The 16,156-nt window shown below is 43.3% G+C and overlaps 1 protein-coding gene across 10 annotated transcripts in view; it reads right to left on the bottom strand.

Moving 5' to 3' along the window:
- Positions 1–16,147, bottom strand: part of LRRFIP2 (LRR binding FLII interacting protein 2) — a 153,660-nt gene extending 137,513 nt beyond the window's left edge. For 2 of the 10 annotated variants that reach the window (XM_043540667.1, XM_043540668.1), the window contains exon 1: positions 15,633–16,139. The gene's annotated coding sequence lies outside the window, so the exon portion shown is untranslated. Of the gene's footprint in view, positions 1–15,632 lie in introns of all 10 variants that reach the window. The other 8 variants (XM_037890115.2, XM_037890116.2, XM_043540669.1 and 5 more) reach the window with 6 other exon arrangements.
- Positions 16,148–16,156: the final 9 nt, after the last annotated feature.

Genomic DNA, 16,156 nt, shown 5'->3' with positions numbered 1-16,156 from the left:
CTGACCTCTTTTCAAAGAGTGTAACAGGGTCTTTAAATGCCATCTGAACAGAGTGATTTTTATTTAATGTCTCATCCAAACGTGAGTGCTAAAAGATCAACAGAAAACCCACTATATAGCACTGGATTGTCAAGATACCATATGACATGAGTGGGCAAACTTTTTGGTCTGAGGGCCACATCTCAGTATGGAGGGCCGGCTGTGGCAGGAGATTGGGGCACACAGAGGGTGGTGGTAGGGATGAGGGCTCCAGCTGGGAGTGCAGACTGTGGGGTGGGGCTGGGATGGAGGAGTTCAGGGTGCAGGAGGGGGCTCTGGGCTGGGACAGAGGATTGGGGCGTACAGGGGATGAGGGTTTGGGGTGCAGGAGGGTGCTCCGGGCTAAGATCAAAGGGTTTGGAGGGCGATCAGGGCTGGGGCAGGGGATTGGGATGCAGAGAGGGCTCAGGGGTGCAAGATCCAGGTGGCGCTTACCAGAAGTGGCTCCTGGAAACAGTGGCCCATCCCTCCTCCGGCTCCCACATGGAGGCGGGGCCACGCTGCTCTGTGCACTGCTCCGTCTGCAGGCAGCGCCCCCACAGCTCCCATTGGCCATGGTTCCCAGCCAATGGGAGCTACAGAGCCGATGCTTGGGGTGGGGGCAGCATGCAGAGCCCCCGGCTGCACCAGCTTCCGGGAGCCAAGCAGAGCTGCTGCACACGCGGAGTGGAGCAAGGCAAGACCCCGCTCCTGCTCCCCAGCTGGAGCTTGAGGGCCAGATGCAGCCCGCAGGCCGTAGTTTTCCCACCCCTGCCATGAGTACAGCTTTTGCTTTGGGACAATAACAACCACTAACAATATGGAACTCAAGTCCCAAGCAGCAGATACTAAAAAGTAATTTGTATCTTAAAGAAGTCGATCTATCCATTCTTGGAGAGCAGAGCTGTGCTATGGTATGAGGCTTCCAGCGCACACCTAGCAGTTGAAGTGTTTGAACTGCTAACCTCTCCACACAACAGTAAGTAGAACATTTGAACCACAGGGTGTGCATGATCTGTACAGCCTGATGATGCTTTCACCTGTCTATGTTTGGCTGTGGTATTGATTTTATTTTATTTTATTTTTTTTTTTGAGAAAGACATGTTCATATGTAACCTACATTGACATGTTAGTTTTAAATGTATTGAGAGAGAGTCTGTATAACCAAGCACCTCTGTGGATAAACAAGAAATAAAATTATATACATAGATTCATACATTTTAGGACCAGAGGGAACCACTATGATCATCTCCTGTATAACAGCAATGACAGAATTTCACCAGGTTATTCCTGCTTTAGGCCTATAACTTTTGGCTGCACTAAAGCATGCCTTTTTGACATTCAGTCTTGATTTAAAAACTCCAAAGAGAACCCACCACATCCCTAAGTGGTTTCAATAGTTAATTACCCTCACTATTAGAAATGTAGGCCTTATTCCTCATCTGAATATTATCTAGCTTCATCTTCCTGCCACAGAATCTTGTTATGCCTTTGTCTACTAAACTGAAGAGTCCTCTATCATCAGAAATCTTCCCTCCATGTACTTAGACTATGATCAAGTCCCCTTTCTCTTGGTTCAACTGAACAGACTGACATTCTTTAGTCTATTACTGCAGCACAGGTTTTCCAGAACTCAAATTGTTCTTGTAGGTCTTTTCTGAACTCTTTCCAATTGTCAACATCATTTTTAAAGTGTCAGCACCAGAGATGTGCACAGTATTGCAGCAGTGGTCTCACCAATGCCATATTTAGTGGTAAGAGCATCTCCCTACTTCTGTGATACTCCCCTCACTTAGGTTTCAGAGTAACAGCCATGTTAGTCTGTATTCGCAAAAAGAAAAGGAGTACTTGTGGCACCTTAGAGACTAACCAATTTATTTGAGCATAAGCTTTCGTGAGCTACAGCTCACTTCATCAGATGCATACTGTGGAAAGTGTAGAAGATCTTTTTATATACACACAAAGCATGAAAAAATACCTCCTCCCACCCCACTCTCCTGCTGGTAATAGCTTATCTAAAGTGACCACTCTCCTTACAATGTGTATGATAATCAAGGTGGGCCATTTCCAGCATAAATCCAGGGTTTAACAAGAACGTCGGGGGGGGGAGGAAAAAACAAGGGGAAATAGGTTACCTTGCATAATGACTTAGCCACTCCCAGTCTCTATTCAAGCCTAAGTTAATTGTATCCAAATTTGCAAATGAATTCCAATTCAACAGTTTCTCGCTGGAGTCTGGATTTGAAGTTTTTTTGCTTTAAGATAGCGACCCTCATGTCTGTGATTGCGTGACCAGAGAGATTGAAGTGTTCTCCGACTGGTTTATGAATGTTATAATTCTTGACATCTGATTTGTGTCCATTTATTCTTTTACGTAGAGACTATCCAGTTTGACCAATGTACATGGCAGAGGGGCATTGCTGGCACATGATGGCATATATCACATTGGTGGATGTGCAGGTGAACGAGCCTCTGATAGTGTGGCTGATGTTATTAGGCCCTGTGATGGTGTCCCCTGAATAGATATGTGGGCACAGTTGGCAACGGGCTTTGTTGCAAGGATAGGTTCCTGGGTTAGTGGTTCTGTTGTGTGGTATGTGGTTGCTGGTGAGTATTTGCTTCAGGTTGGGGGGCTGTCTGTAGGCAAGGACTGGCCTGTCTCCCAAGATTTGTGAGAGTGTTGGGTCATCCTTCAGGATAGGTTGTAGATCCTTAATAATGCATTGGAGGGGTTTTAGTTGGGGGCTGAAGGTGACGGCTAGTGGCATTCTGTTATTTTCTTTGTTAGGCCTGTCCTGTAGTAGGTGACTTCTGGGAACTCTTCTGGCTCTATCAATCTGTTTCTTCACTTCCGCAGGTGGGTATTGTAGTTGTAAGAATGCTTGATAGAGCTCTTGTAGGTGTTTGTCTCTGTCTGAGGGGTTGGAGCAAATGCGGTTGTATCGCAGAGCTTGGAATAAATCATAAATCACTTATAAATCCAAGGATCACATTTGCTCTCTTAGCCACCCACCACACAGGGAGCTCATGTTCAGTTGATTATCCACCATGATCCATAAAATTTCTTTCGGAGTCACTACTTTCAAATACATAGTCTCCGGATCCTATAAGTGTGACCTACATTCTTTGCTCCTCTGTGTACGACCTCACCTTTAGCTGTGTATGACCTCACCATTAGCTTCACGGTGGATAAAAATCAATGATTTAAAAAAAAAAATCTGATTTATTTAAGTTGGATTTTTTCGTTAAAATGTTTTTTGAGGAAAACACCTATCTAAAGATGTTCTTAATTAAAACTATTATAGCTCAAAGATATCATCATGGAATAGGGAGTATAAATTCTAATTCTATAATATAAGACAATATATTCATGTAAAGTTTAAGAAAAGTTTTTTAAATGAGTTCCAATGGTTCATGAATTAGGGACCCAATCTTATGGGATTCCAGGGGCTTCTATATAGATTATTTAGGTTAATCTTTCTATCTACCCAATGGGACTCTGCTCAGTCTAGAAGATACCATCAGAGATACTTAGTTTTGCAGTTCTCAAACTGTGGATGTGTGTCCCCAGAGAGAAATGCTTGTTAACAACAAAAAAAAGGTTTTAAAAATAAATAGAGAGGTGAGAAACAACAGACCTCAACCCGATTGTCCCTCTGCAAATTTGTGTACACAGAGTCAATCCCTTACCTCTCTTAAAAGTGCAAAGTTGCAAAAAGTTCAATGAATAGAAGATTGTTGGGGGTGGAATAGATCTGGACAAGGAGAAGAAGTCTGGAGATAAATGTGACAAGGGAGGGACAGGCAGTAGAAACAAAAGTGAAACTGTTTGAGCAGCATATTCCAGAAGTCTTGAGGTCTTTTTGAGTGTAGAATTAGAAGGGAAAACCTAAAATGGCAGCAGGTCGTAAAAGAGACCCAGTTTGGGAATGTTTTAATGAAGTTCCTCTACCTGTGGGTAAGACAGGAATGCGTGCAAAATGCAAACTGAGCATCAAAATCCTGGTCTACACTAAAGGGTTAGGTCAAATTTAGCTGTGTTAGGTCGATTTAACAAGGACTGCGTCCACACAACCAACCCTGTTCCGTCGACCTAAAGTGCTCTTAAAATCGACTTCTGTACTCTTCCCCTATGAAGGGAGTAGTGCTAAAATCGACCTTCCTGGGTCGAATTTGGGGTAGTGCAGACGAAATCGACGGTATTGGCCTCCAGGAGCTATCCATTGTGACCGCCCTGGACAGCGCTTTGAACTCCGATGCACTAGCCAGGTACACAGGAAAAGCCCCAGGAACTTTTGAATTTCATTTCCTGTTTGGTCAGCTTGGCAAACTCAGCAGCACAAGTGACCATGCAGTCCCCCCAGAATCACAAACGAGCTCCAGCATGGACTGAAAGGGAGACACTGGATCTGATTGCTGTATGGGGAGAAACATTTATGCAGGCTGAACTCCGATCAAAAAGAAGAAATGCAAATAAATATGCCAAAATCTCACAGGGCATGTTGGACAGAGGCTGCAACAGGGACACACAGCAGTGCCGCATGAAAGTTAAGGAGCTCAGGCAAGCCTACCAAAAGACAAAAGGAGGCAAAAGGTCGCTCCGGGTCAGAGCCCCATACATGCTGCTTCTATGATCAGCTGCATGGCATTCTAGGGGGGGACCCTACCAGTATCCCACCACTGTGGACACCTGCAAGGGGGGATTCTCACGCAACAGGGAGGAGGATTTTGTGGATGAGGAAGAGGAGGAGGAGAACGCGCAGCAGACAAGCGGTGAATCCATTCTCCCCGGCAGCCAGGACCTTTTCATCACCCTGGAGCCAATACTCTTCCCAAGGCGGGATCCCCGACCCTGAAGCCGGAGAAGCCACCTCTGGTGAGTGCACATTTGTAACTACAGTACAGGGTTTAAAAGCAATAGTGTTTACTGTTCGATTTGCCCTGAAGAATTGGGATGCATTCACGGCAGTACAGCTACTGGAAAAGTCTGTTCACATGTCTGGGGATGGAGCAGGAATCCACCAGGGAAATCTCCATGAAGCTCTCCTGGAGGTACTCAAAGCCTTTGCAGAGGGTTTCTGGGGAGGGCTGCCTTATTTTGTCCTCCACTGTATGACACTTTACCACGCCAAGCCAGTAGCAAGTATTCTGGAATCATTACAGCACAAAGCATGGAAGCAAATGGTCCTGAGTTTTGGTCACATTCAAGCAAAATTCGGTCTATATCTTTCTGTGTTAGCCTCAGTATAGTGATATCATTCATCGTCACCTGGTTGAAATAGGAGAATTTTCGTAAGGGAACAGTAAGAGGACCCCAATCATGCTGGGCTGTTAGCACTTGGCTAAACAGGATCATCCCAGAGAATAGCCATGCGGCCGTGGGGAGGCGTGAAGGGATCATCCCGGAGAACAGCCAGGCAGCCGGGGGAGGAGAGAAGAGATCATCCCAGAGAACAGCCATGCAGCAGGGTGGGGGGGGGGGTGGTCTGTGCTGTACATCCACCCGAAAACCACAGCCCCTCCTTTTAAATGTGAAACCCAATCCATTGCTTGCTCTGGGAAAGGAGGGTGCTGCAGTTTGAAAACATTCCCACATGTTATGAAGGCGTAAGAAGCCAATCCTGTGTACCAAAAGGCTTACCATGGCTGCCTGAAAACTAAATTTTGTTGTCCACCCATGTGTGTGTGTGTGTGATGTGTCACCATACTGCCAGGCGCTCAATATAAAAAGGCAAAATGCGACCTTGTACCTAAAGCACATGTGCTGTCTGCTGTGAATTGCTTGATTCACTGCGAAAAAGTCTCCCTTTTGTTCTCAGAAATGTATCATCTTAAAATTTTACTCTCCCTTTTTATCTCCCCCAGGTGCAAATGTTTCTACGCTCCCCCTATCATCTCCGTCCCTGAGGTTATCGCAGATTAGAAAGCGAAAAAAATGCACTCACAATGACTGTTTGCCGAACTCATGCAGTCGTCCTGCACTGACAGGGCACAGCTTAATGCATGGAGGCACTCAGTGTCAGAGACCAGGAAAGAATTAACTGAGTGCAAAGAGTGGAGGTAGGATGCAATCCTGAGGCTAACAGGGGAGCAAATGGACATGATGAAGCGTCCATTGGGGGAGCAAACGTCTGTTGGAACTGCAGGAAAGCCAACAAGAGCACAGCCCCCCGCTGCATCCACTGTATAACCGCATGCCCTCCTCCCCAAGTTCCATATCCGCCTCACCCAGATGCCCAAGAACGCGGCGGTTGGGGGAGGAAGGCTCCGGGCACCCAGCCACTCCACTCCAGAGGATGGCCCAAGCAACAGAAGGCTGTCATTCAAAAACAGTTTGATTTTTAGTGTGGCAACAATAAGCAATGTGACCTTGTTCTTCCCTCCTCCCCCACCCCACCCGGGCTACCTTGTCCGTTATCTCTCTCTCTCTTTTTTTTTTTTTTTTTTTTAAATTAATACAGAAAGAATGCATGGTTTCAAAACAATAGTTACTTTATTTCAAAGGGGGAAGGGTGGTTGGCTTACAGGGAATTAAAATCAACAAAAGAGGCAGGTCTGCATCAAGGAGACACACACAACTGTCACACCGTAGCCTGGCCAGTCATGAAACTGGTTTTCAAAGCTTCTCTGATGCGCAGCACGCCTAGCTGTGCTCTTCTAATCGCCCTGGTGTTTGGCTGCTCAAAATCGGACGCCAGGCAATTTGCCTCAACTTTCCACCCCGCCATAAACGTCTCCCCCTTACTCTCAGATATTATGAAGCACACAGCAAGCAGCAATAACAATGGGAATGTTGGTTGCGCTGAGGTCTGACCTAGTCAGCAAACAGCGCCAACGAGCTTTTAAACATCCAAAAGGCACATTCTACCACCATTCTGCACTTGCTCAGACTATAGTTGAACTGCTTCTTACTATTGTCCAGGCTGCCTGTGTACGGCTTCATGAGCCATGAGATCAAGGGGTAGGCTGCGTCCCTAAGGATAACTATTGGCATTTCAACATCCTCAAGGTTAATTTTCTGGTCTGGGAAGTAAGTCCCTTCTTGCAGCTGCTCGAACAGTCCGGAGTTCCTAAATATGCGAGCGTCATGCACCTTTCCCGGCCATCCCATGTTGATGTCAGTGAAACGTCCCTTGTGATCCACCAGTGCTTGCAGCATCATTGTGAAGTACCCCTTGCAATTTATGTACTGGTTGGCAAGGTGGTCCGGTGCCAAGATGGGAATATGAGTTCTGTCTATTGCCCCACCACAGTTAGGGAACCCCATTGCAGCAAAGCCATCCAGTACGACCTGCACATTTCCCAGAGTCACTACCCTTGATAACAGAACGTCAATGATTGCATTGGCTACTTGGATCATAGCAACCCCCACAGTAGACCTGCCCACTCCAAATTGATTCCCGACTGACCGGTAGCAGTCAGGCATTGCAAGCTTCCACAGCGCTATTGCCACTCACTTCTCAACTGTCAGGGCTGCTCTCATCTTGGTATTCCTGCATTTCAGGGCGGGGGAAAGCAACTCACAGAGTTCCAGGAAAGTGACCTTACGCATGCGAAAGTTTTGCAGCCACTGTGAATCATCCCATACCTGCAACACTATGCAGTCCCACCAGTCTGTGTTTGTTTGCCTGGCCCAGAATCGGCGTTCCACTGTATCAACCAGCCCCACTGCCGCCACGATGTCCCAATTGCCACAGCCCGTGCTTTCAGGAACATCTGTGTCCATGTCCTCATCAAAATCCTCCTCGTGCTGGCGTCTCTTAGCCCGGCTCTGCATATAATCCAGGATAATGAGCGAGGTGTTTACATTGCGCACAACAGCAACGGTGACGGTGAGCTGAGCGGGCTCCATGATTGCCATGGTATGGCGTCTGCATGGGTAATCCAGGAAAAGAGGTGTGAAACGATTGTCTGCCATTGCTTTCACGGAGGGAAGGGTGATTGACGACACGTACCTGAAACCACCCACAACAATGTTTTTGCCCCATCAGGCATTGGGCGCTTAACCCAGAATTCCAATGGGCAGCGGAGACTGTGAGAACTGTGGGATAGCTACCCAAAGTGCACTGCTCTGTAAGTCGATGCTAGCCATGGTAGTGATGACGCACTCCGCCGACTTAATGTGCTAAATGGGGACATACGCAATTGACTGTATAAAATCGATTTCTAAAAATCGACTTCTCTAAAATCGACCTAATTTTGTAGCGTAGACATACCCAAAGAAATGCAAGGCCTGGTTACCCGAATGAAACATCATGAGAAATGTTCCTTCTCACGAGGAAGTTGCGTTGAAGATGATCTGGTGATGTTCTCCTCCTAATACAGCATGCCAAGAAAATCCTCCAAATATTAATGATTAACCTGTTGAATTGGACTTCATAAATATCTGCTTCAATTATCTTTGGTAAATGAAATAACCAAACAATCATTCATTTTCTGATATAGCTGTAAAACTAATCTGAAAAGTTTTCAAAATAAATCACTTAAAAAATGTATAGTGTGTACCTTCTAAAAAATGAAACCTACATCTATCTCTGAGTTGTGAATTTTATGTATTAAGGTTATAACAACCAAAAAGAATGCACTTTTATGTAAAAATCCATGATTAAATCGAGTCTTCCTGACTAGTGATTTAAATCAATTTGATTTAAATCAAATCCACCCTGGTTGTATTACACACAAAAGTAAAAGCACATTATCTCATAAGAAGATGTCTATACTATGATGGGAGGAAGGTGAGTAAGACTCCTGTGATATCTTTAAAGAAGCAGAATTACAAGGCAAGTAATTTTTCTCTCTCTGCAGATACCATTTGCACCAGCTTTCCACTCTTGCAGAACAAATAGTGTGTGGGATGTTCTAAACTAGTGTGACAACAAACAGAGCGACAAGCAAATTAAGCAAGACAGGGTGGATAGATTTAAATCAAGCAATTTAAATCACCAAGTGGAAAGCCTTGATTTAAATAAATTTTTATCAACTTTTCCATTTGTACTTCAGTTATTTTCTAAAGAAAGGTGCATTCTTATTGGTTGATACAGTCATTAAAACATGAATAGAGCCTTTACACTAGAGTTGGTAAATCTTTTTGCTACCTAGGAGGTACACTATAATGATATGTTTATTTAAGAAATTGTATAGCTTAATATTTTCAGATTCTTATTAGCTGTACACTTTTAGTATGTTAGAAAATGATGAATGATACATTGTCCCATTACTAGAAAACTGACTTTTTGCTCATTTGTGTCAAGCTGCATTAGGATTTAACTGGAATTAAACAAAATGTTAAATGTTTTGGATACAAATTTCTCTGATCAAAATGTGTTTCCTATTTATAACAATGATACAGTTAACCCATCTGTTTACTAAAAGTGAATTAAACTGATTATTTCAGGTCAGCCTAGGAACATTGTCAAATATGCTTAAGTGAAAGTGACTGGAGCTTAAGTTCCTACTCTTTGAAAATGAGAACCTCTTAAATTACTTATGCTGACCTATTGTGCCATATTTATAAGGCTTAACCTCAAAAGTTAAAGAAAGAATCGGGGAAAATTTATATAGAAAAGTAACCTTTAACTCAAAGTTTTTGAAGGAGGCTCATGGTTTCAGCATATTTATTTTTATTTAAATGTTTTGAGAGTATAAAAAAAGTTTGTCCATAACATTTTGTATTAAATTCAGATGTCATTTTAAACAGTTTTTAAAAAGTAAAAGTAAGTAAAACAAAATAATTTTTTTTAATTTTTTTTCTTTTATCAAAAAAACAAAAACAATTTTTATCAACCTTGTTGAATACAGTTTAAGCACAGGTGTGGGAGCCAGGACTGGTGGAGTTCTGTTCCCAACTCTGACACTGACTCTCTGGCCTTATCTACACCATGGAAATCTTACAAAGATTTCTCACCACTGCTTATACTAATCCAGCTCCACCAGTGACAACAATGCTGGGAAACCTTGTGTAGGCAGCTACCTGCATTTCAAGACTAGATGTTCTCTGGGCTGGGTTAAATCTTTTGCTGCTTAAAATGCGATGTCAATTGGTGGCTGATCTACACTAGGATTCTCAAAGTTGCTACCCTCAGGGGAGGTAACCCCACAGTTAACAATTTGCAGTATTTCCCTAATGGAGATGGGAAATGCTATATAGATACAAAGTTGCTTATTAGAGCGCAACTCTGGTTTATGTACACAGCCATCCTCCTCGAGATAAGACATGCTATTGCCACTGTTGCAGGGAAAAGGGGATAACTTGGAAATTAAAAGGAAAAATCCTATTCTGTTACTATGACAGGTAATAGGGCCAAATTCACCACTGGTGTAAACTGTGTAATTATTGACTTTAGTTAGGTCCAAGCCACATATGCTAACAGTGAGTTTGGCTTGAGAGGGGGAGGAAGAATGTCAAGCATAGAGATATCTTTTTAAATAAACCAACAATGGCTCTTGTTCTGTGACAAAGAACTAAACCATTAAATTAATCAGATTCACATTTAATTCTTGTATTTAAGTGGTGGAGCTTCAATACTGTGCATTTTACTAGTATTATATTTTACTTGTAGAGTGCTATACGTTTTCATGGCGGCCTCTGAAGGCCTGTCAGACAAGTAACTGTTCTGTGGAGTTTACAATCTAAACGGGATTAATACAATTTAAATAATTAAAAGACAGGGTAGGAGCAGAGAGTCATAACTGATCTGTGGTGGACCAGGGTTTTCCATGTCTAAAGTGCCATTCATCCAGCAATCCCAAAAGAAACAGATGTGATATCTTCACTCAGAGTAGTACCTTACTCTGACTAGTTTCCTTGATTTTAATGGAACATGGTTGGAATTTGGAATTGTGATTTGTCACATGGTTAGAGCCCTGGGGGGTGGGGGGAAATCCCAATTTCAAATAATACATGGAAATAATGAAAACAGCACAGTATCTGCTGTTAGAGAAATTGTGAGAGGTAGAAGCTGGCGTCCATGCACTCTGGTCTTGTGCTCAGTGCTAGCAGTTCATGTTCCAAACGGCAATGGTGGCTATTATGCCTTGCAAAAGACAAAAAGAAGAGATGGATTCAGGCAACTTTAGAATGGGGAACAGAAAGAGGTCCCTGAGGGCTGTTTGCACCACACTGCAACTTTTCCCGCTACTTGAAGCCACATGTCCTTCTGCTAGATAGCTTTCATGCAGTCAGGACTCAAGCCACCTGCATATGCCATACCTAATCATTTCAACCCTGTCAATAATCCAACTGCTATTGAGAGGGCTCCTGCACTGGGATGGAATGAGGTACACTTTGGGGATGATCCAAAGCCAGATTCTCAGCATGATGATATAAGCATGAGTAGCTATAAACACAAAACAGATTTATATTTTTTATGGGCTAGCATTGGGCTATGAGGATCATTTGACATGCCTGAGCTTTGCCAGGACTTAGCTACCAGAGGTATCTGTAAAAAGCCCACCGGAGCTTCTTTCCACAAAGGATGAAGACAACATCTCCTGTTAATACTTTCTTTTCTTGTTACAAAGTGCGGAAGACCGCTCAGCCTCTTGTTCAAGTCAACGGCTAAGAAATTCACTTTCAATGTGTCCCACTGAAGAAGGTCTAATACATCACTCCCACTGGTCTTGAGACCACTTGTCCTAAATCATGTTCCCTACCACAAGACTCTGTGCTCAGTTCTATGGACCAGTGCTTCCTTGTGCTATACACGTCTCTGAGAAACAAGGCTGGCCTTTGGACAGATGATCATGAACCCACGGATACTTGGTACGTGCTGGATAACACAATAAATTATAAGATGCAACATGCCCAAGGCGGTAGATTTGTTGCCTTAGTAAAACCTGATGTACACCAATTAAAGCTTGCCCAGTGCCTTGTGTCTAAATAAGGGTATGAGAGTTACAATGCCTTAACAATATTGGTCAATAGGTGTTGAGACTACAAAGGTGTTTAAGACAGGGAGCTTTTGGCTGAATAAGGTTGAAACTACCATTAAACAAAAAAAAAAAAAAAAAAAAAAATCAACCTGGAAAACTGGCTTAAAAATATTCATGGCCCATACATGAAACTCCAGCTCCTATTGGTGCTGTCTGCTGAATTCTAAATTGTAGTTACTGACTAGCTAGTACTCTGACACCCTCAGCTGACAGCACCAACTGCACTAGCAAACCTGATGTGCCAGTTATCTTACAGCTCCACAAGGGAATGAATATGCTGGCATAGGTACAGCAGCAGTGACGTATTCTTGGGCTGAGAGGTGTATGGTAATTGATGTCTTAAAAGTACTGGTTCCTGGGCGGCCACTATCATGCCAGGCAAGGTGCAGAGGCTCACTTCACACAGTGAAATCCTTTACAGAAGATGATGTGATTACAAAGCACAAATACTTTGAGAGAGGCTTGCTGAGTTACACTTTATGGGCACTGATACTCCTTAAGGTGCTAACATAGCAGCAGATCAGAGTTTATATTTTACTTCAGGCTCTTAGATTTATTCCTGGAGCTCTTAAGCTGTTCGTGCCACTCAAGACAAAACACACCATGGCACTGTCTGAGGTATCTGTAGTTTGAGGGGAGATGCAGGGGAAGAAAATAGCTAGGCTTTCAAAAATCAGTGCTACCCAAAGTAGGTAAACATGCTGGAGATACAGAAGAACAGAATTGCCAAGTACTAAAAATGCTCTGGAACTGTAAATGCAACACTAGACTTAGTCCAAGGCAAAAGGTTTCCGTATTAAATTATGGACAGGCTCTACAGACTGGGATAGGCACCAGGAAAACCTGAAAGAAATGCATAAAACCAAACCAAAAATAAAATTATTCTATAGAATTACATTATTATAGCAAAATGAGATTTAATACGAGATCAGATTTTTATTTCACAACTAAGTGAACAACATTATAACATCACCACCATCTTTTCAGACCCACATTTTAAAAATAACTATCTTCTCACCAAATTTCATAAGGGAAAGATTCATTCACTGAAGATACATATTGCTATTACAGACCAATGTTCTATTTTCTAATTAATTAAAAAAGCAAAAACCAAAACCCCACAAACAAAAACCATGGTAAACGGGTCACATTCTGAAACATAGTATGTACTAGAAACAAACACTAAGAGCCTCAACATTTGGTAACTGAAGTACTTAACAAGCGCATAAAGTAGTTAATTTTGTAAAATGACACTTAAGAAATTAACAAATATTTTTAAAATAGTATAACTTTAATTTGTCAGCATTCTTTTAACACAGAGAATGTTAGATCTTGGGTTTGGCATGTATAGCACACCCTCACACTTCCCTACTATTTCATTAATTATACAATATATGCCTAATACACAAGAGCGAAAACTAAAGTTATTTCAAATATGCCTATCACTCTATTACTTAGGCACCACTACTATGAAATATTTTAATCATATTGAATGCACGATTATCTATATTTTTAAAGAACTTATAAAGAGACTAACTATCCATTACATACATTTACACAAATCTGTTATCTAGTTTCAAGAGATTTTCTATGTTGCAGTAAATACTGTACAACAGAGGGATGAATTCCTTTCTTTAGGAGTCATTAAATGTAATTTTGTAACCACTAAAAACAAAACTCTTCAAATTAATCAACTAGATTACTTTCCCCCAAAATTTCCTGCTCTTGGCAACAGAAACCAGAGCTTGAATTGTGACACACTATTACGAACGCATTGCACCACATCACAAACATTTACTACAAGTATCAACCACTATATCAAACCTCCTTTTTGTTTCTCTCCTCCTCCATAAGCTCTCCTTATAATAAATACCTGTTCAGCAATGTGTCCTATCAAATTACAAGTTTCTCAAGAGGCTGTATCTAGTAATGTTCAGACAACAAGTTGTACATTAATTGTGAGTTATGCTTTTGCTGTTTATTTTTAAGACCTTTGTCATACCCAAAACTCAGTGACTTCGTTTCCTATCTGAATCACATTTTCCAAAATTCACATGTTAAAACACTATGTCATCTTCTATATATTGGCTAAAGAGAGAATCATGATGAAAATGAATTCTTTCCTTTGAAGCAATTCCCCGGATTGCTCTAGAATGGACACCACCACTATTTTGCCTGATGCCCCTTTCACAGAACTTTCCTCAGTCCTCATACTTAACTACTCCCAGATCCAGCTCAAGAACATTGTCAGACCTTGCACTGTCAGTGAGCTTCTCTCAATTCCTGTTAATTCTGCACTCTCTTTCTGAAAGAAAGAATTATACGAGCCCCAAGTGATACCTTGTATTTCTATAGCATCTTTAATCAGTTCTGACATCATGCAAGTAGCCAGTGACGCATTAGGGAGACAATCCTGTTACCGATGCATCCGATGAAATGAGCTGTAGCTCACGAAAGCTTATGCTCAAATAAATTTTTAGTCTCTAAGGTGCCACAAATACTCCTTTTCTTTTTGAGGATACAGGCTAACACAGCTGCTACTCTGAATACTGTTAACACCGCTCTTCAACTGTTAGCTCAAAAGGTATTTTAATTTTTTATTTATTTACAGGCACAGTAGACAGTAAAAAATAAAAATAGCAGCTAGGAAGTGATTTAACTTACCTCCTCACAGGAGAGTTAGAAATTTAAGACAGTCTCCCAAAATGCTGGAAACTAAGCCCTGCTCCCTTAGGAAAATGAAGTCAATCATATTCACCTCTTCAACCCAATCATGTGTTGTTAAAGGTGTACCCAAAATAATTACTCAATCAGATTAGATTGAAGATATCAAAAGATCTATACTTCTCCTCTCAAACTTTGAGAATCAGTGAAATACTTGAAATGTCAACAATACTAACTACCATCATTTAAATGAATGGGGTACCCATACATCAGACCTTTCATTCCAGGCTCTCTGCAAATACAGGCAGACACTACTGCATCGATTACACTGTGGTCACATTTTTAAGGTTTTCCATAACAGCTAAACAGCACTCCTTTTCAAATGAAAGCTGAGACCCCAAACAACAACAGAGAAGCCTGTCTGAACCTCTGCAGTAGCCCTTTGTGCCCACTCTAGGGGGGCAAAGTCAGCACTTTGGAAAACCATGAACCCTGCAGGGTGTGCTGGTAAAGTGCACTGAAATACTCATCTCAGAGGTGCTGCATAGAAGGATTCCCTACTCAGTTTATTAGAGAGAGAAATAAATTTCAACAGTGGTAGTAATTTAATCCCAGCACGTCAACACTGAGGACACATCTCTTGTACAGGGCATTGCCTCCTTCCCACCGCACCTGTGAAACCATCAGTGGGCATGGGGCAACTGAATAGCACTTGGGAAACCCCACACAATAAATATACATGAGATATATGCAGTATACATCTATACCAACACCCCATATATAAATCCACATACATCTACAATACATAAATATTCAAATTTATTGCAGGCTGCAGTGGGGGTATTTGAATATTTGCCTTCTTTTTCCTCTCAGGTCTTCAATTAGCACCCCGCTTCCGCCGCAGGATCGGGGTCCCTCCCAACCCTTCGCCTCCCCCACAGGAGCGGGGTCCCTCTCTCCTCCCCCCCCTCCCCATTTCTCCTCGTGACCCGCAGGGTCACGAGCTGCGGGTCCCTTACCGAGGACAATCCACTGCAGGTCTCCAGCGCCGGGAGAAGAACTGGCCCGGGGCCGCCTGACACCCACCCCGTGAGCCGAGCACCTCGCTGGTCCCGGCTCCAGCCCAGGCTATTGCCCACAGGAGCCCAGGGGAAGCGGGAGGTCCGGAACCCACAGCGAGGAGCCGCCCTGGGTGAGCGCGGTGCTGCCGGGCGGGGCACCCCGGGCCCCTGGCAAGGAGCTGCTCTTCCCGAGCAGGAGACAAGAGAGAGAGCGGCGATGCCCAGGCCCCCGCGCCGACGGCTCCAGCCACACCGCCAGGCCACAGGAACAGCGGTTATTTTCAAATCGGTCTCAGGGTTCCATGGGCGGGGGGAGCGCGCGGTGACAACTACGGGGCTGCGCCGGCGGTAGAACACCAGCGCCGCGGCTGTAGCAGCTGAAGAGGCTCTATACGTCCCACCGCGCGCGCGCGCACAAGCGCGCCGAGCTCCACTCACGACTGTCTACAGGGGCGGGGCGGCGCCACTCCCGGCTACAGGGC

This window comes from Chelonia mydas, chromosome 2 (assembly GCF_015237465.2).
Source record: "Chelonia mydas isolate rCheMyd1 chromosome 2, rCheMyd1.pri.v2, whole genome shotgun sequence".
NCBI classification, from domain to species: domain Eukaryota; kingdom Metazoa; phylum Chordata; order Testudines; family Cheloniidae; genus Chelonia; species Chelonia mydas.
Note: the sequence above shows the minus strand (reverse complement) of the source record. Positions and strands in the feature narration are given on the sequence as shown.